The sequence below is a fragment of the Megascapheus bottae genome, chromosome 9, assembly GCF_031878675.1.
Source record: "Megascapheus bottae isolate mThoBot1 chromosome 9, mThoBot2.hap1, whole genome shotgun sequence".
Taxonomy (NCBI): domain Eukaryota; kingdom Metazoa; phylum Chordata; class Mammalia; order Rodentia; family Geomyidae; genus Megascapheus; species Megascapheus bottae.
In genome coordinates, this window is record NC_143517.1 from 21798989 (window position 1) to 21819432 (window position 20444).

The 20444-nt window shown below is 37.9% G+C and overlaps 1 protein-coding gene and 1 non-coding gene across 8 annotated transcripts in view; both read right to left on the reverse strand.

Moving 5' to 3' along the window:
• Stau2 (staufen double-stranded RNA binding protein 2) overlaps window positions 1-20444 on the reverse strand; it is a 616065-nt gene that overhangs the window by 185638 nt on the left and 409983 nt on the right. The gene's annotated exons all lie outside the window — the stretch shown is intronic.
• Window positions 3835-3943, reverse strand: LOC150058881 (U6 spliceosomal RNA). Its single transcript, XR_016536739.1, has one exon. It is a non-coding gene; the product is annotated as a U6 spliceosomal RNA (small nuclear RNA).

The following is a 20444-nucleotide window of genomic DNA, read 5'->3' on the forward strand; positions in this document are numbered from 1 at the left end:
TATTATTATTATTATTATTATTATTGTCAGTCCTGGAGGTTGAACTCAGGGCCTGGGTACTGTCCCTGAGCTTCCTTGTGCTCTACCACTTGAATCACAAAACCACTTCTGGCTTTTTCTGAGTGGTTTATTGGCGATAAGAGTTACAGACTTGGGGCCGGGAGTTTGGCCTAGTGGTTAAAGTGCTTGCCTAGCATGCATGAAGACCCGGGTTTGATTCCTTGGTACCACATACATAGAAAAAAGCCGGAAGTGGTGCTGAGGCTCAAGTGGTAGAGCTCTAGCCTTGAGAAAGTCCAAGGCCCAGGACTGGGAAAAAAAAAAAAACAGTTATAGACTTTTCTACCAGGACTGACTTTGAATTGTGATCCTCAGATCTCAGCCTCCTGAGCAGCTAGGATTACCGGCATGAGCCACCAGCAACAGGCTCTACGAATTCTTAAGTGATGGAGGCACTGCTCTTCTTACAGAACAGGTGACCCAGTATTATTTGTACTGACAAGGATCTACTACATACAGAAGGATTGACAAGAGGAATGAAACTGCTGGGCGCAGTGGCTCAGGCCTGTACTCCTTGCTACTCATGAGGCTGAGATCTGAGGAACACAATTCAAAGCCAGCCCGGGCACTAAAGAATGTGGGACTCTTATCTCCAGTTAATTACTAGAAAACAAGAAGTAGGGCTGTGGTACAGAGGTAGCCTCTAGCTGAAGAGCTCAGGGACAGCGCCCAGGGCCCAAAGTTCAAGCCCCATGACCCACCCAAAACAACAAAAAAAAGAGGAATGAAACTGAAAAGAAACTTTTGTATACAACTAAACCTTATATTTACAAACACAACATTTTAAGTAAATAAATAAAAATTTTATTTAGAAGTACCTACATATCTAAATGGTTTATGCTGAATACTGTACCATTTTATTAACCTTGTTCTAATTTGATAATGATTTAATTTCCCCCAAACCATGACATTTATGAAGAGAAATAAAATCATCTTCAAAATTACTGGAAACAAAAATTGTAGGGCTGGGAGTTTGGCCTAGTGGTAGAGTGCTTGCCTAGCATGCACGAAGACCCGGGTTCGATTCCTCAGTACCACATACATAGAAAAAAGCCGGAAGTGGTGCTGAGGCTCAAGTGGTAGAGCTCTAGCCCTGAGAAAGTCCAAGGACAGTGCTCAGGCCCTGAGCTCAAGCCCAGGACTGGCAAAAAAAAAAAAACAAAAACAAAAAAAAATTGTACCAATCAGCTCAAAAGTCAATTAGGGAGCTAGTTATCAAATAGATATTACAAATTATATAAAGTTACCTGGTAATATTTGAATCAAAGAAGCAAAACATTCTAAGACTACAATTTGTGTTAAGAAAAAAGTAAATTGCTAACTTATTCATCCAGTTAATCGAAGATATTATTCTGTAAAATTATTTGAAAAGAAATTTTTTAAAAAGTACATATGCCTATCAAAATCAACCTCAAATATAAGCATTTTCCCCATTAAATCAAGTATATGGGAAAAAATACAAAGCTAAACGTGAAAATAAATTAAAGACCTGTTACTCTAAAACACAAACTCTTTTTAGTAGCATAAATTAATTGTACAAAGGTTTTATTGTGACATTCCCATACTATAATGTTCTTGGATTAAGCTCTGTTACTCTTCCTTAGGTCTTCCTGACATGCCTTCATTTCTTAAAATGCAAATACTCATCAAAGAGCCAAGGCTTATGCTTCTAGCTGAGATCTGAGGAATAAGGTTCAAAGCTGGGCACTAAAGTGGATTCTTAACTACAATTAACCACTAGAACAGTGGAAGTAGCACTGGGCTCAAGGGGTAGAGCGGTTAGCCTAGAGCTGAAGAACTCAGGGACAATGCCCAGGCCCAGCGGTAGAGCAGTAGCCTTGAACAGAAGAGTTCAGGGACAGTGCCCAGGCCAAGAGTCCAAACCCCACGACAGACCAAAAAAAAAAAAAAAAAAAAAGCAAATACTCAGTTGCAGAGTCCAGTACATACTATAATGTGTATAATGTGGATCTTTTACTTATCTTTCAAATAATTCCACCCAACACCCACACCTTTCAACAGATTTAAATTTTTCACTTATTATTTAAGTACATTTACTACATTTACTTCATACTTTGGGGGAGGCCTATTTTCACAAAACTAAAGGCAAAACACAAAAGGATTTAAACACAATTGTGTAATGTGTATAGGAGTTTAATTTTTACATTTGAGATTTCATTAAAATGTGTTATTTGTATCACAGTTGGTCAAAATTATTATACAATAATACCCGTGAATAAAGCAGGTTCACTGTGCAGAAAATGTAGCTTTCTTTATTTCACGAACTTTTCAATAAATTCTTTTTTTTTGCCAGTCGTGGGTCTTGATCTCAGGGCCTGAGCACTGTCTGGGCTTTCTCAAGGACAGAACTCTACCACTTGAGCCACAGCACCACTTCCAGCTTTTTTCTATGTATGTGGTACCAAGGAATCGAACCTAGGTCTTTGTATGTGCTAAATAAGCACTCTACATAGGCCAAACATTTAGGCCAAACTCCTGGCCTAAATCCCTAAATTCTATCACTCACCACACTTTCTAAGAGATCCAGACAATAAACCTTAGGCTTTGCAGCCCAAATGTTGTCTGCATATCTCTTCAACACTGCTACAGTGTTGTAGTATAAATACAATCTTAGATCATACATAAGCCAGTAAGCATGGCTATACTCCATTAATACTTTATTAGTTGGATAATATAATCTGAATCAAATTTTCACACATCAAATATTTTTCTTCTGCTTTTTTCCAATGATTCTCTTTTTGTTAGTCCTAGGGCTTGAACTCAGGGCCTGAGCACTGTCCTTCGGCTTTCTCAAGGTTAGAGCTCTACCACTTGAACCATTGCACCACTTTCAGCTTTTTCTATGTATGAGGTACAGGGGAATTGAACCTGGACCTTTATGCATGCTAGCCAAGCACTCTACCACTAGGCCAAACTCTTAGCCCCTTCCAATGATTTTTAAATGTGCAGCCTTAAATTATAAGGGTGATACAAAAACAGGCAGCCCTGGTCTTGACCTGTAAAAGTCATAGTTTGCAAATTCCCAATTTTAAAATGCATCAACAGTGTTTATGAGAAATATTCTCCTCTCTTCTCAATAATAAATTATAAGTAATGTTGCATTTCACTATGCCATTATTTTTCCACATGCTACCTTTACCATTATCTGCCAAAATAATGGTCAGAAAAAAAGCTAAAATATTATTTGTATTTCAAAGGCACAAGAAGGAGGCAATAAAAAAATAGAAAAATGTGATTTTTTTCACTACACATTCCCTAGGTCATGAATTCACATGGAATCAAACTTAAGTCTATATATTTACCCATTGAAGTTATTGCATACATTTATGCCAATTTTAGAACTTCATTAACCCCCAATGTAATATAATACTAAAATGTGGCCACTAAAACTCATAATTAATGCCATTCCATATGGTAATAATGAAATGTCTTAAAAGAATCAAAGATGTAGTATAAAAACTGTGTTTTAGCTTACCCTTTCTAAAAATGTTTTTAATCCTCAAATGCACAAAGGGGGTAGCATGTCCATTTATGAGCAGTCACTCCTTCCACCATTCTACCTATCCCTCCCCCTACCAGTCATATCAAGTTTTCCACTTCCTTTTTAACTTATCACAGAGTGTTACAGCTATATTCATCTACTGTTTGCTTTTCCATTCATCTTACCTCCTCCTATTCACCACCTTCAAAATATGCTTCAACTTCCTGATATTCATTTTGTTAAACTGTTAATAGTTCAGAGCTTACACCATGAAAAATTGGGAACATTTCAGAAATGCATGTGTCATCCTTGCTCAGGGGCTATGACACTCTTTTCTGCATCGTTTCAATTTCAGTAATTGCGTGGCCCAAGAACCATAGCTTATCTTTAACTAGTTAAGAACTTGAGCAAGCCAGGTGTGGTGGCTCACGTCTATAATCCTAGCTTTTCAGGAGGCTGAGATCTGAGGATAACGGTACAAAGCCAGTCTGGGCACTAAAGTCTGGAAGACTCTCATCTCTAATGAACCACTCGAAAACTGGAAGCAGTGTTGTGGCTCAAGGAGTAGGGCAGTAGCTTTGAGCCGAAGAGCTCAGGGACAGAACCCACACCCAGAGTTCAAGCCCCACGACCAACAAAATTAAAAAAAAAAAAAAAAAAGTCATACAAGCTAGTGTTTCCTAAAGTCCATTTTATATTCAAAGAGGACTCATTAAGAGGATTCTTAGCCTACTGAGTGTAAGAAATACTATCATTTTACATATTTGTAGAAGATATATATATTATAATATACATAAGCACAGAAATACTGTGGCAATGAAATCCATTAATTTAATCTTGTACTTGCCTAACCTGTTCATTTATCTTCTTTGGTTAGTATTTGTACTCCAAAAATCTAAAACTCCTTAAAACATTGAAAATTTTTCAAATCTTTCACACAGATGGAGACACATATCCCCTATGGGATATAGGGGATACTGCTGTAAACCCTAACAGAGTTTAAACACCCCTTCAGGGAAACAAGAGTCATGCCATCATGGCTTCTTCAATACCAAGCAGTCTGCCTAGGTCATCAAAAGATTTACCTTTTTACTCCTATTCTATCATAAAAAGCTCCTCTTATTGACCTACTCATATTCTTACTCTATTGTTTATCTATGCAAATACAGTGGCTCTCCTTCTATTTCAAAATGTGAAGAAGATGACCAGATTTTGTAGGTTAGCATGGGAGGATCTAAGCACTTCGAGCTTCATCTCATGACACTGCTTCTCTTGGCTTTTTTGCAGATACTAAGACCCAGAGAGAAAAAAGCAGGGAAAGAAAAGGGACTGGAATGTCTAGGTTGGGTGAAGCAGAAAATAATTTTAACTGGGATGGCCATGAAAGACAAGATTAAATAAATTATATTAAGTCACCATCATAGGTGAGAAAGAAGGGAGGAAAAAACACTCTAAAATGGGAGTATTCATTGGAAAAATGCAGCCAATATGATAAAAGTCACAGAACAGAGAGCAGATAGTGATAGATAGCAATTGTCAGAATAGAGAACAATATGTATGTGTATATGTGCATATACATTCATGCATACATATAAGTATGTTCATATGTGTGTTTTGTGTATATATAACAATTGCTCTTAAGATGTCTTATAAGCATACCTTTGCCCAGAATTTTAATTGTACTCCAAATTGACTATCTGCCATTCTTTCTCATCTCAGTAAAGAGCAGTAACCTCTACCCTTTGCCAAAAGCCTGAAATCTGAAAGCTTCTCAAACTAAATTTAGAATATACAGAAAATTGAGTTAAGAATTCTCCCCACTAGGCAGCTGCTAATCCCTTGATCAATGTAGCAAAATGATGAACATACTAAACCCATAAAAACTGTACTCCTCTATATATTACTGACCATGCTATATTATAGATACACACACAGGATATCACTTGCATTTGATTCCTATATGAGAGAACTAATATTCCTGTGACACACAGTCGGTAGAAGTGAAACAATGAAACTGGGTACCCTCTGAAACTCCAAACGTTCACCTAAGACAAAATGGAACAAATGCTTAGAGTTTATCTTTAAATATAGGGCCAAACTTAGTTCCAAGCTAAGAGACATAATTCATAGAGAAAGAAGTCCATATTGCCTTAGGTAACATATCTAAAGGTGAGAAGTCCCATGAGTTATAGCTATGATATTAAATATAAGACAAAAGGATGGAAGGAAGCTGAAGCTTGCATATCACAAATGTGAGACCACAGAAAAACTGTCTCATTCATAAATAAATAAATGAAGTCTATTTTCTATCCATATGGAATTAGAATAAAGGTAATAACAAAGGTAAAAGGATCAATCTCCAAGGACTTAGAAGCTAAATGCTCATCTACAACTACCCACAAGTCAAAGACAAAGAGAAATCTCAAAACTACATTGCCCTGAACAAAATTCAAGTAGGACATGTCAAAATTGGTAAAATGCTGCTTTATAACCTGCCTAGAAAACTAAACAATACCCTTACCATACTCCCCCATCTTCATACTCCTGTATATATACCCCACACTAAACCCAAGCACATATGTATGTGGCAGCATTCTTAAGAACAAATGAAATCTGGAAATCTTACTATACCATACAACACTACTTTAAAAAAAAAAAAGTCAAATGCTAACGCAGTTCCAAGGGCTCATACCTGTCACACCTGTAACTTTACTCACAAACCTGAAATTTGAGGATCATGGTTCAAACCAGCCTAGGCAGAAAAAGTCTATGAGACTCTTATCTCCAGTTAACCCAAAAAAAAAAAAAAAAAAAAAAAAACAACAACAAAAAAAACCCAGAAGTAGAGCTGTTGCTCAAATGACAGAGCAAAAAAGGTCAGGACCAACATACATACACACACACACACACACACACACACACACACACACACACACACACAAATAGAAGTCCCAGACTAAATCTTTTAAATAACATTCTTGGGATGACAAACACACAAAAACGTAGAACAAATTAGTGGCTGCCAAGGGCTAAGGATGGTAGGCAGAAGGGTGAGATGAAATTATAAGGGACAGTAGCACCCTGCATACAAAGAGTTCCGTACCTCAAAACATGGTAAGGAGATAATAAATGCTCAATATTTGATTCTCTTTGACCTTTTAACCTTGCCTTTAAAATCACTGTAGTTCTTTACTGTAAATAGCTGTACCATGACTTTCTGGAAAGAAATGGTTTTTTGTTTTGTTTTGTTTTTCCAATGTAAGCTGTTTGTTGTTTTTTGTTTTTTTTTTTTAAATGAAGCTAATATGTGGTTTCTAAAGGCATCATACTAACAGAGTAGTTCAATGGAATAACAGTTCAGAAATGTAAAACACAGAACAAGGTACCCAAATATTTCACACATCCAAATGTTTTATATATTCCTATTTCTAACTCAGCCAGTTAAAACTATTAAATAAACAACAGGTGGCATCTGTATTCAGACTGTTATAGTTGTTACTTCACATGTTTAGGTACAGAATGTTACTTTTTTTTCTTATGCTGGTTCTAGGTCTTGAACTCAGGACCTGGGCACTGTCTTCTGCTTCTTCTACTCAAGATTACCACATGAGCCACAGCTCTGTGCTGCAGAAGGGGATGTGGAAAACAGTACTACTCTAAATAAAAGTAGCACCCTGGCTGGGACCCAGTGGCTCATGCCTGAATTCATAGCTACTCAGGAGGCAGAGATCTGAGGATAGTAGTTTGAAGCCAGCCAGGCATGAAAGCCTGTGAGATTCTTATTTCCAATTAACCAACAGAAAACTGGAAGTAGTACTATGGCTCAAAGTGGTAGAGTGCTAGCCTTGAGCAAAAGAACTCAAGGACAGGGCCGAAAGATTGGCCTAGTGGTCCACAAAGACCCATGTTCGATTCCTCAGTACCACATACACCGAAAAGGCTGGAAGAGGTGCTGTGGCTCAAGTGGTAGAGCACTAGCCTTGAAGAAAGCCAAGGACAGTGCCCAGGCCCTGAGTTCAAGCCAGATAGAGAGAGAGAGAGAGAGAGAGAGAGAGAGAGAGAGAGAGAGAGAGAGAGAGAGAGAGAGAGAGAGAGAGAGAGAGAGAGATGCAAATAAATATGTATGTGTATAATTATACATATGTAATTAAGGCATCTTTAGTAGGTATGTGGAAGCCAACATTTTCCATACTTCTTTTAAATCCTTTACCTTAGGGAATACTTTACAATACTGGGTTAATCCGGTACATATATATATACACACATATGTACACTTTGATTGATATATATTCTATATATATAATTTTCAAACTTTATATAATATATATTACAAACTTTAAAAGCCCTAATGTGGGGGTAGAGGGAGGGACATGGAGACAAAAATATGAGAAGTGGTATCAATGTATGAGAAGTAATGCATTCTCTATCTGGTGAATATAACTGTAACCCCTCTATACATTACAATAAAGAAAATGAGAATCATTAAAAAAAAGGCCGTAATATGTTTAGGTTAGTGAAGGTGAATGAAAAACATAAAGACTTATTTTCATACAAATATCACTATTTTATTAAAAACTTCAAATAGAAAATTTTAGCTTTAACTAAAAACATTCCTTTCATTTAAATGCTGTATATATTAAGCTCATATCTCAAGAGCATTCAAACATTTCAAACTCTCATGCCAAAAATAAATCCATGCTGCCCTCTAATGGTTCCATTTAGTTTTTCCTTATTATATGAGAAAGATGATGATAAATATGATTTCTTTATATTATAAATAGAAGAATGGCATCAAATATTGAGAGCGGAAATATATCAATTTGGGGTATAATTAAGTTCAAAATTAGCTATGTTTGCTACATGCATAATGAAGATTCCTGGTTATCATTTCCATACTATCACATTTGTTTATGTATGTCAACCAAGTCAAAAATATAAACTTCTTCTGTGTATTCTGCAAGAGTCTTCTCTAATTTAGCTCCTTTGCAAATAAGTCTATGACAATAGTACTCAAACTTAAGTATTCATTTACTGTTAAAGAATTTACATATATTTTTACATGTTTACTATGCCCCCAAATTTAAAGACCGTCTAAAATGTGAATCAGCATACAAACTTTACATTAGGACCAAATAATAGGGGGCTGGGAATGTGACTTAGTGCTTACCTAGCATACATAAATGCCTGGATTCCATTCCTCAGTACCATATAAATAGAAAAGACCAAAGTGGCACAGTGGCTCAAGTGATAGAGTGCTAGCCTTGAGCAAAAGAAGCTCAGGAACATTGCCCAGTCCCTGAGTTCAAGCCCCAGGAGAAGGAAGGAAGGAAGGAAGGAAGGAAGGGAGGGAGGGAGGGAGGGAGGGAGGGAGGGAAGGAGGGAAGGAGGGAGGGAGGGAGGGAGGGCAAGAAGGAAGGAAAAGAAGGGAAGGAAGGAAGGAAAAGAAAGAGAGAGAAAGGAAGGAAGGAAGGAAGGAAGGAAGGAAGGAAGGAAGGAAGGAAGGAAGGAAGGAAGGAAGGAAGGAAGGAAGGAAGGAAGGAGAAAGAAAGAGAGAGAAAGAAAGAAAGAAAGAAAGAAAGAAAGAAAGAAAGAAAGAGAGAGAGAGAAAGAGAGAGGGAGGGAGGGAGGGAGGAAGGAAGGGAGGGAAGGAGGGAAAGAGAAAGAGAAAGAGAACAGGAAGGAAGGGAGGAAGGGAGGGGGAGGGTGGGGAGGGGAGGAGAGGGAGGAATAGAGAGACAGGGAAAGAGAGAGAAAACAGGGGAAGGAAGGAAGGAAGGAAGGAAGGAAGGAAGGAAGGAAGGAAGGAAGGAAGGAAGGAAGGAAGGAAGGAAGGAAGGAAGGGAGGGAGGGAGGGAGGGAAGGAGGGAAGGAAGGGAGGAAAAATACAAATGGGAGGGGCCGGGAGTTTGGCCTAGTGGTTAAAGTGCTTGCCTAGCATGCACGAAGACCCGGGTTCGATTCCTTGGTACCACATACATAGACAAAAGCCGGAAATGGTGCTGAGGCTCAAGTGGTAGAGTGCTAGCCTTGAGAAAGTCCAAGGACAGGGCTCAGGCCCTGAGCTCAAGCCCAGGACTGGCAAAAAAAAAAAAAAATACAAATGGGGAATGGGGTTAGTAGGGACAGAAAAGTGAGTATAGGCAAGAGGAACAGTCTGATTAAAGTACTGTATATGCTGTGTGAAATACCACAGTGAAATCTCTCTTACTAATATACAGTTTTTTAAAAGAGAAAAAATGACAGTAACGTAAAAACAGGTCTGGGTATAGACATTAGTAGAAGGAGAAGAGTGAGCAGAGAATAGTGAAAGAAGGCAAACATGGTCATTCTACCTCATGTAAAAAAGGAAAAGCGAAGTGTGCTGGGATTTGTTGGGGAAGGAGGTATGGCGATGAAGGAAAGCAATGGAGGGGTGCGTCTGGTCAGATGCATTGTATGCAGAATGAAATCTATAGTTGATGTAAGAGGAAAAAAAGAAGTCACTCAAATTATTAAAGTCACTCAAGTTTTTCTCTGTTTATACTGTGATGCACTATTGGACTTTTGTTTTTTTTTTTGAGACAAAGTCTCTCTATGTAGCACAGATTAGCAGAGAACTTGCTATGTAGCCCACACTGTCCTTGAACTTTTAATCTTGTCTCACTCTCTGAAGTGGCAGGAACATAGCTATTTGCCACTACAACCAGTCAAAATTATTTTTAATAATAAAGTAACTTATTATTTGATTAGATTGTCTTTCAATTTGTTGAGAGCAAACAACTAGGAACTATTCAAAATTAAAACATCACACATTTACTACAATTATTCTGTTCCTAAATTTCTGTAAAATATTTCAAGACTGTTTCAAGTGAATATATCTATAATTCTTTCCTTCCCCCACCAGTCCTGGGGCTTTTTCAAAGCTAGCGTTCTACCATTTGAGCCACAGCACCACTTTCAACTTTTTCTGTGTCTGTGGTACCAAGGAATGGACCCCAGTGCTTCGTGCATGATAGGCAGGCACATTACCACTACACTACGCTCCCAACCCCAATATATTCTTTTTTCTTTTTCTTCTGGTTGGTCGTGGGGCTTGAACTTAGGGCCTGGTAGCTTTCCCTGAGCTTTTTTGCTCAAGGGTAGCAATATACTACTTTGATCCACATCTCCACTCTATAATTCTTTACTTGTATTTATTCAGTTTTAGCTGACAGCAACAAAAACTATACAAAGCAAAATAACCAATAACCAGTAAGTGCAGACTACTACATCTTATTCCTATAAATGGATTGTTCTCCTTTAAATGCAAAAAATACCTCTACAGCAATGCTAAATAGCTTCGGAGTCAATGTGCCTTGTTCTTGATCTTGTTTTGGATTAACCCTCTAAGCACTTTGATGGACCTGGAGTAACAGCCACAATGGCATTCGTCACTGTGAATGAGTATCATCTGTCCTCCCCCTCTCGGCTACTGGCTGTAAGGACAGTCTTACCCTCATCTATTTGCTTACTAGGTTCTCCCCTCTCAAGCTGCATGGCTGATTTGATATTCACATATTAAATGACTGAGTCTATAAATATAAAAACTAGTATACATGTGTCCCAGACACATCTCGAATCTTGGACTAAAAGAATTAGGCACTGAAGACTCATGCCTGTAATTTTCAGGAGGTTGAGATCTGAGGATCATGTTTTGAAGCCATCCCAGGCCTCAGAGGCTTCCAGTCTCCTTTCACTTTTACTGCACAAGGCTCATGCCCTGGCACTTGATTCGTATCTCCACTTCTGGCTTTTTGTTGGTTAACAAAAAGAGACTAAGAGTCTTATGCCTAAGCTGGCTTTCAATCATGACCCTCAGATGTCAGCCTCTAGAGTAGCAAGGATTATATAGGTGTGAGACACTGACACTTATTCTGAATCTTCTTCTAAAACATTCCCAACACTTTATGGGACCCATGCTTCATTTATCTTACTGATCTCATTTCTAATAAATAATCTAAAATGAGAGCTGCATAGAGGGACATGTCCCTCTGTGTCTAGATCCTCCTCTCTTTTCTACTCCTGTTATTGTGAGAGCGGGTCGAGAGCTCACTGATACTCATCAAGTGGCACTGAGAGGAAAACAGGAAGCCAAAATTAATACAAGGTAACACTGCTTACTTAAGTAAAATGGGTTTTTATGAGCTATCTTGGGAACACTGCCACTACTTATCACAACATTTCTATGAGAAAATACATTCTAAGTTTCCATTAACCAACAAGAAACATGACCTATTTTGATAATCATCCAAAATCTTACCCAGAACTATGAAGCACAGCACTACATTTCCAAGAAATCCTATTACTGCAGAAACTTTTATAAACATGTAACATAAGCTCTCATTAATAGCCAAGGCCACTTACTTTATTTAAGGGGCTGGTGACATGACTCCAATCGTACAGCATCTATCTAGCAAATGTGAAGTGCTGAGTTCAAGTTTTAATATGGCCAAGAACAAGTGCAAGCATACTAACACTTCCGATTCCAATTAGCATTAAAAACTTGACAAACCTTCTAAAAGTAAATTGTTGAAAACATGCGATTAAGTATAAGAAGAAACACTTGGAGATTTAATGTAGGCTTGTTGGGTCTTGTTTTGTTTTTTAGGAATTCCAGAACAGAAAGAGGAGAAAGCTTCAAAGTTTTCAAATTTTTCAGACTTATTATTTAACTGGGGGAGGGGGGGAAACACAGAGGTAGAGAGGGGATGTTTCACCAAATTCTAGGCATGACTACGTTTTACCCCAAGGATATCATTTGATTCTTTAACTAGAAAAAAAATTCGTAAACACTCATATTCATTGCTATTTCCCTTATGTTGACTTCTGTAGAAAATAACAAACTTTTAGCATTAAAAAGTCAGAAAGAGCTGGGCACCAGTGGTTCATGCATGTAATCCTAGCTATTCAGGAGGCTGAGGGTCCCAAGCCAACCCAGGCAGATTCCTTATCATGGAATTTATCCATGAGATTCTTTATCTCCAATCATCTATCCCCCTCCCCCCCCAAAAAAAAGCAGAAATGGAGTTGGGGCTCAAGTGGTAGGGTGCTAATCTTGAGCAAAAGAAGCTCTGGGACAGTGTCCTAGCCTTGAGTTCAATTGTCTGGAGAAAGAAAGAAAAAAATAAGGAAGGAAGGAAGGAAGGAAGGAAGGAAGGAAGGAAGGAAGGAAGGAAGGAAGGAAGGAAGGAAGGAAGGAGAGGAGGGAAGGAGGGGGAGGAAGGGAGGGAAGGGAAGGAAGAGGGGGAGAAGGAGAGACGGAGGGAGAGAGGAAGGGAGGGAAGGAGGGAGGGAGGGAGAGAGAGAAAGAAAAGAAAAAAGGAGAGAGGAGAGAGAAAGAGGCAGAGGAAAAGGAAGGGGAGGGGAGGGGAAGAAAGGATTTCAATAGTAATCTAAAAGCAAGTTGACAAATAAAAATGAGACTGCTGCAAGCCCCTAATTTTCACTTAAGAACTGACTTTATATGCTTCTGCTTTTGCTTTTAAAGATATAAAAAATTCTTAATTTTCAATGTATATGAATTAATGCACCTTCTATCTGGCAAATATAATGTAACCCTTTTATTAATTACAATAAAAAATATATGAAAAAATTCTTAATGTGGCCAGGCACAGAGGCTCACGCCTGTAATCCTAGCTACTCAGGAGGCTGAGATCTGAGGATCAAGGTTCAAAGCCAGGCCAGCACTAAATAAAATCTGTGAGACTCTTATCTCCAATTAATTACTAGAAAATTGGAGTGGCACTGTGCCTGAAGGGGTAGAGGGATAGCCTTGAGCTGAAGAGCTCAGGGCCAGAGTTCAAGCCCCACCACTGGAAAAAAAAAAAAAACTTAATTTGTAGCTATCTTGTTACTCAACAATTAAGTGGTGAGCCTTGGGCCTACCTGGTTGGTTCTAAGAGCAGTACAAAGGATTGTGGAATCCTGAATTTCTATCATAAGAAACATTTCCAAATCACTAGTATTGAACAATACTTGATGGGGGTAGGGAAACAATCTAGACTTGCTATTCCTACAGGAAATGGAAAACAAAAAGCAAACATAAAAAAGAAGTATATGGGCCAGGAGTTTGGCCTAGTGGTAGAGTGCTTGCCTAGCATGCAGAAAGCCCCAGGTTCGATTCCTCAGTACCACCTACATAGAAAAAGCCAGAAATGGTGCTGTGCTCAAGTGGCAGAGTACTAGCCTTGAGGAAAAAGCCCAAGGACAGTGGTCAGGCCCTGAGTACAAGAAAAGATCCATATACATAAAACAATGCATACAATTAGATACAGGCTCCAGATTTCCTAAAGTCATGTTTAGATCCCAAATAACTCCTGATTTGAACAGTTTTTCAAGAGAAAAATAAATTATAACCAAGTCCAAAAGTACCCATATCTGCAATACAGAATCATTCTTTCCTCTATAGAGCCTAAGCTCAGAATAATAAGAGAATCACAGCCTAATCTTTTTTTTTTTTTTGGCACCAGTCCTGGGTCTTGAACTCAGGGCCTTGGCACTGCCCCTGAGCTGCTTTTGCTCAAGGATGGTGCTCTACCACTTGAACCACAGTGCTACTTCCAGCCTTTTCTGTCTATGTGATACTGAGGAATTGAACCCAGAGCCTCATGCATTGCTAGACAAGCGCTCTGCCACTAAGCCACATTCCCAGTCCCATACCTAATTTTTTTTTTTTTTTGCCAGTCCTGGGCTTGAGCTACCTCAAGGCTAGAACTCTACCACTTAAGACACAACACTACTTCCGGCTTTTTTCCATGTATGTGGTACCAAGGAATCAAACCCAGGTCTTCATGCATGCTAGGCAAGCACTCTACCACTAGGCCAAACTCCTGGCCCCCCATACCTAATTTTTTAATTGGGCAGAAATTTTTATCTTTAAGTCACTGCACAAAGGAGTTACCATTTAGTAAAGCAGTTTATGAATCCTGATCAATATCATTCCTTTCAACATTTTCACCCATCACTACTCAATTCACCACCCTTCCCTCCTTCTTAATTTTATAAGATGTACATTGAATTCCTAACTGTATCCTCCCCCTCTTCTCCTCTTCATTCATCCTAGACCCCATCCAACCCCATCCATTTCAAGGACTATGGCTCCCTAGTGTTTAGAATTACACTATTTGAATTCTTTCTAGAATCTACCAGAAGTAAATTTTTTAATCTGTCAAAATAGCAATGTTTAGAAGAAGTATACTGGCATTCAGATTCTTTTAAGAGCCACCACTGGTGGCTCAAGCCTATAATCCTATCAACTCAGGAAGCTGAGATGTGAGGAACATTGTTTGAAGCCAGCCTAGGCAAGAAAGTCTGGAGACTTGTCTCCAATAAAACAAAAAACTGAAAGTGAAGTCGTGCCTCAAGTGGTAGAGCACTAGCCTTGGGCACAAAAGCTCAGGTGCAGTGTCTAGACCCAGAGCTCAAGCCCCCGGACTGCCCTCCCCCCAAAAAAAATTCTTTTAAAGAACTAAAAACTATGATAAATAGGATAATGAGCTATGTGAGATTCTCAATTACTTTATTAAATACTGATAAACAATAGTAGGAACACAGTCCTCCAAGTTGCAGGTAAGTTAACTGAGAAAAAGAAGATTGAATAACCTGCTCAAATCTACACATCTATGAATCCAACTGCACCATCTGTCTTGTAACTATCTACACCACCTACAATATGTGAAAAGCTAGGAACTACAGCAAATGCCAAGCAACTTACAGGAAAACTATTATTATCTTGTGACTGGGAATGTGGCTTAGTGGTAGAGTTCTTGTGTAGCATGCATGAAGCCCTGGGTTTGATTCCTCAGTACCACATAAATAGAAAGAAAGCCAGAAGTGGCACTGTGGCTCAAGTAGTAGAGTGCTAGCCTTAAGCAAAAGAAGCTCAGGGACAGCACCCAGGCCTTGAGATCAAGCCCCAGGACTTAAAAAACAGTATTATCCTCCACAGCCCATGAGATAAATATTACTTTAATAAGTAAGGCATTCTGGTCAAGTTTTTATTCAAATACTTGAGTGCAAAAATGTGTGGTGATTCTTAGAAATACCTTCAGCTTCAAGTAAAATGGAGTATTACAAAATGTATTTTTTAAATCAACTTTCTTGAAAAATTTACATATAATGAAATGTGTCTATTTTTAAGCACAGTTTGATTAATTCTGACACGTATCATAGAATAACCATTAAAATCAAGATTCAGAGCATTGTTACTACTCCAAAAGTTTCCTTGTACAGGAAATTCCTCTCTCTATAGACCAACCAACTCATTACATCACTCATTATGGAACAGCTGCACCTATTCCACAAAAACAGAATACCATAGTATACACATTATACACCTGGTATTTTCCCTCAGCATAACATTTTGGAGATTTACACATAACTGTTACATGGTTCAAGACTTTTACTGGTGAATACCACTCCAAAGGAGTTATATAACAATTGCTTTCATCGTTTACCCAGCAATAGGCCACACTGTCTCCAATATGAGGCAATTATAAAGAAACATGTTACAAACATCCATGTACAATTCTTCAAATGGCTTAGTACATTTAGATTTGGTGTACAGTTTCTGTTAGCATGGTAACCATATCTTTCACTTCATAGAAAAGTAGTAAATTCTGACCAAGTGGCTGTGTCATTTTAAATTACTAGCATGAGAGTTTTAGGTGCTCCACCGTGACACTTGTCTTGGTGACGTATGTCAGTCTTTTCAGATTTAAGGCTTTAGATTTTAGGTTATAATTTGAACGAACCTAATTATTCATCATTTTGACCATATTAATCACTCTTACCCCTCTATGAGGGAAGTGTTGCATTGGTCCTGGGGCTTGAACTCTGGGCCTGAGTACTGTCTCTGAGCTTCTTTTTGCAAACCACTTGTGGTGCAGCACCATTTTCAGCTCTTTTGAGTACTTTATTGGAGATAAGAAAATCACCAACTTTTCTGCCCGGGCTGGTTTTAAACTGTGATCCTTGGATCTCAGCCTCCTGAGCAGGATTACAGGCGTTGACCCACTGATTCCCTGTCCTGTTTTACTTTTTTTTTAATTTTTTCACCTTTTTCACAGTAAGAGTTAGTTCAGGACTTTGCACGATTTTGACTTTTTATGTTAGATATTTCTTTATTTCACAGATATTGTTACATATTCCTTTATTTTGAAGATATTCCCTTAAATATTTTAGAAACAAGTCATCTTTCAAACATGTATATTACAAATGTTTTCATTCAGTACATGCTTTGCTCTTCATCTTTTTCTTAAAACAGTACTTTTAAATTTTGATGACATATGATTTCTCAGTTCTTTGATGATTCTTGCTTTCTATATTCTAAGGAATCTCTGCTGTCCTCAAAATACTAAGTACATCCTGGAAAATTACTTTGGGCTTCCAGTATTCGAAAAAAATTTTTACCTATATCCAGAGCAGTAAAGAATTTTCAATTGGAATTTTTACAGCTTTAACCTTTGCACTTAGCTATGGTCTATTTCCAGTGAATTTTTGTCTGTGATTGGGGCACTCTAGAAGTTGGGGTTCTTATTGTTTGTTTCCATCCAATACCCTGTTAGATATACAACTACTGGAAAGAATTATCATCCATATTGTAATTAATTTTGAAAAGACTAAGTTGGTAATACAGGGATGGACAGACTTAGTTCTTGTCTCCATATTTCAGATAACACACACTTCTCTAAAAGGCCAGACAATAAATATTTGAGGCTTTGCAGGATATATAGTCCCTGTCCTACCTGCTCAACTGATTTATATCCATACACAACCAGCTACAAATAATACAAGTGATAGTGGCAATGTTCTAAGAAAACTAACACATGCTAAAATCCAAAGTTCACCTAAATTTCATGTTATATGAGAGTTTTCCAGCCACTTAAAATTGTAGAAAGAGGATGCTAAGCCAGGTGGCACACAATAATCCAAGCCCTTGAGAGGCTGAATCAGAAGATTCATATTTCAAGGCCAGCTTGAGCTATTTAGTGACACACTATTTTAGTCAAAACAAAACAGATATGAGAAATTATGTCATAACTTACTACGAAGGTTACGCACACATTTTGTTCAATTTATTCCTATAAGTTGTATGCTGCTGCCATTTCCAGTTGTTCCTTAAGTAGAAATACTGGTTTTTCTAGATGCTGATAGGATATCTTGAAATTGTGCTAAACTCACTTATTCCACAAGTTTTCTGTCTTGTTTTTTAGAATTTTCTACACACAAGATCACATTGTCTACAAATCAAAACAGCTTTGCTTCTATTAATACTTCCCTCTATTTCTTCTCATTGTAAATGACAGAACTCACTCAAGTATAAAAGAAATTGTGACAATTATATATATCAATGTCTTGTTTCTGACCTTGTAAGAAACATATCCAATCTATTAGTACAAAAGACATCATCCAGAGGTTGTTTGGAGAAATGCCTTACCAAGTTAAGGGAGTTCTCTTCTGGTTCTAGTATAAGGGCTGACTTATCAATTGCTTTTTCCACATCTAATAAGATACTCACATGGTTAATATTTTTATTACTATACTAAGCCAATCTTGCTTTTTTAGAATAAATTTCAATCACAATATATTATTTAAATTTTGCTGAATATAATTCACTAATATTTTGTCAAGGATTTTTATATCTGAACTTGAGGGATATCAATCTTAAATTCAACCTTCCTCATTCTTACTTTGGCAATAACATGTTCAAATTCTCCTTTTTTGGCTTATCAGTGTTTTTAAAAGAAAATGTATTTTATTGTAGCTCTCTCCTATGGGTTTACACTTATTTCTCCTAACTGAAAAACATTCACAATTTAACAAAGCAACTCTATAAAACTCTTTAAGAAAAAAAACTCACGCCTAAAATCCTAGGAGACTTAAGATCAGAGGATCACAGTTCAAAGCTAGCCCAGGCAAGAAAATCTATGAAACTCTATTTCCAACAAAATACTCAAAAAAAGTGGGCTTGTGGATCAAGTGGTAGAGCTCTAGTCTTGAGCACAAAGAGGCCACAGGGACAGTGCCCAAGCCAAGAGTTCAAACCCTGGGACCAGCTTTTAAAAAAATGCAGAAAAATAACATTTACAAAATATTATCTTCAGTTCTACATCTATCCTATAAAGTGAAAGACACCTAAAGAAAGAGCATGTTTAAATTCCTTCATGCATTCTATGTGTAAAGCATATGACAAAAGAGAAATAAATATATTCCCCAAACCAAGAGAGCCACTACATATTCTTAAGAAAGGATTTTCTGCATTACATATATACAGTTTTTCATTGTTTCAAATTCACATACTCAACCACAGATTGCTTATTGCTAAAATAAAAACACTTCCACACTGAGAATCTTCATAGCATTTTACTCTATCATGATTATTTTTTTTTTGCCAGTCCTGGGCCTTGAACTCAGGGCCTGAGCACTGTTCTTGGGCTTTCTCAATGCTAGAGTTCTACCACTTGAGCCACAGCTCAAGTGTGGTAGAGTGGTAGCTCACTTCCAGCTTTTTCTATATATGTGGTACCAAGGAATCAAACTCAGGTCTTCATGCATGCTGGCAAGCACTCTACCCCTAGGCCAAACTCCCAGCCCTGTCATGATTATTCTTAAGCTGGTAATAAAAATTTTGTCATTCCCCTCACCCCCCAAAAAACAAAATTTTGTATGGCTTTATCTTTGAAGGAAGAACAGGTTGTACTCAGGGTCTCATGCTTGCTAAGCAGGTACTTTATCACTTGAGACATATCTCCAGCTCTTTTTTTGCCTTAGTTATTTTTAAGATAGAGCCTTACCTTCCACCCAGGTTCCCATGTGGCTTCCCCATGTCACTCTGGATACCACGAGTACATACAATGTCAGCCAGACACTGAATGAAATTTGTGGGTTTGTGTGCCGATCATCAAACCTAAACACAGGGCTTAGGGCACTTTCCCTGAGCTTTTGTGCCCAAGGATAGTGCTCTATCATTTTGAGCCACAGCTCCATTTCTGACTATTTGGTGGTTAATTGGAAATAAGAGTCTCACAGACTTTCCTGCTGACCTAAAACAGTGATCCTCAGACCTTAGCTTTCCAGGGTTATAAGTGTGAGACACCAGCATCCAGTAAGTCTACCAAACTTTTATCCCTGACTACCTTAGAATTACCATCCTCAGTTCTCTATCCCTCCCCCCCCACCCAAGTAGCTAGGATAATAGGCTTGAGCTACCATGATCAGCCCTATAACTATTAAAACAAGTTCCTAATGCAACACTGATACTCTTGACAAATCCTTGACACTATGTTGGAAATGAACTTTACAACTTTACAACTTATCACTTTTTCAATAAAGGCTTTTTAATTAACAGATATAAAAACAAAAATAAAATAAATACAAGTTCCAGCTTTTATCACTTCATATTTATTTCAATTTATCCAACAGATTTTAATATTGTATATGAGGCTGACTTTTTCCTATTATTATTAGGTTGAACTATAAGAAACTGAAATATTTATAGGTCATGGAAAGGTTAATTACTAGTGATCTCACATGGCTTAACTTCTTTATTTTTAAGTGAGCCACTGACCTTGGAATAGTAACCAAAATGAACTTGAACAGTCAGTAGGTTTTATCAATACACAAGCACCATCTGGTGGCAGAAACCAAAACTATAGGTTTACATCTATTCATATCACTCCTGACATGAATATATTCAAGTGTTCTGATACATTCTGTTTTGTTTTTTGTTTTGGTAGGTCATGGAGCTTGAACTCTGAGTTTGGGCACTATCTCTGAGCTCTTCAGCTCAAGGCTAGTACTCTACCACTTGAGCCACAGTGCCACTTCTGGTTTTCTGGTGGATAACTGAAGATAAGAGCATCTT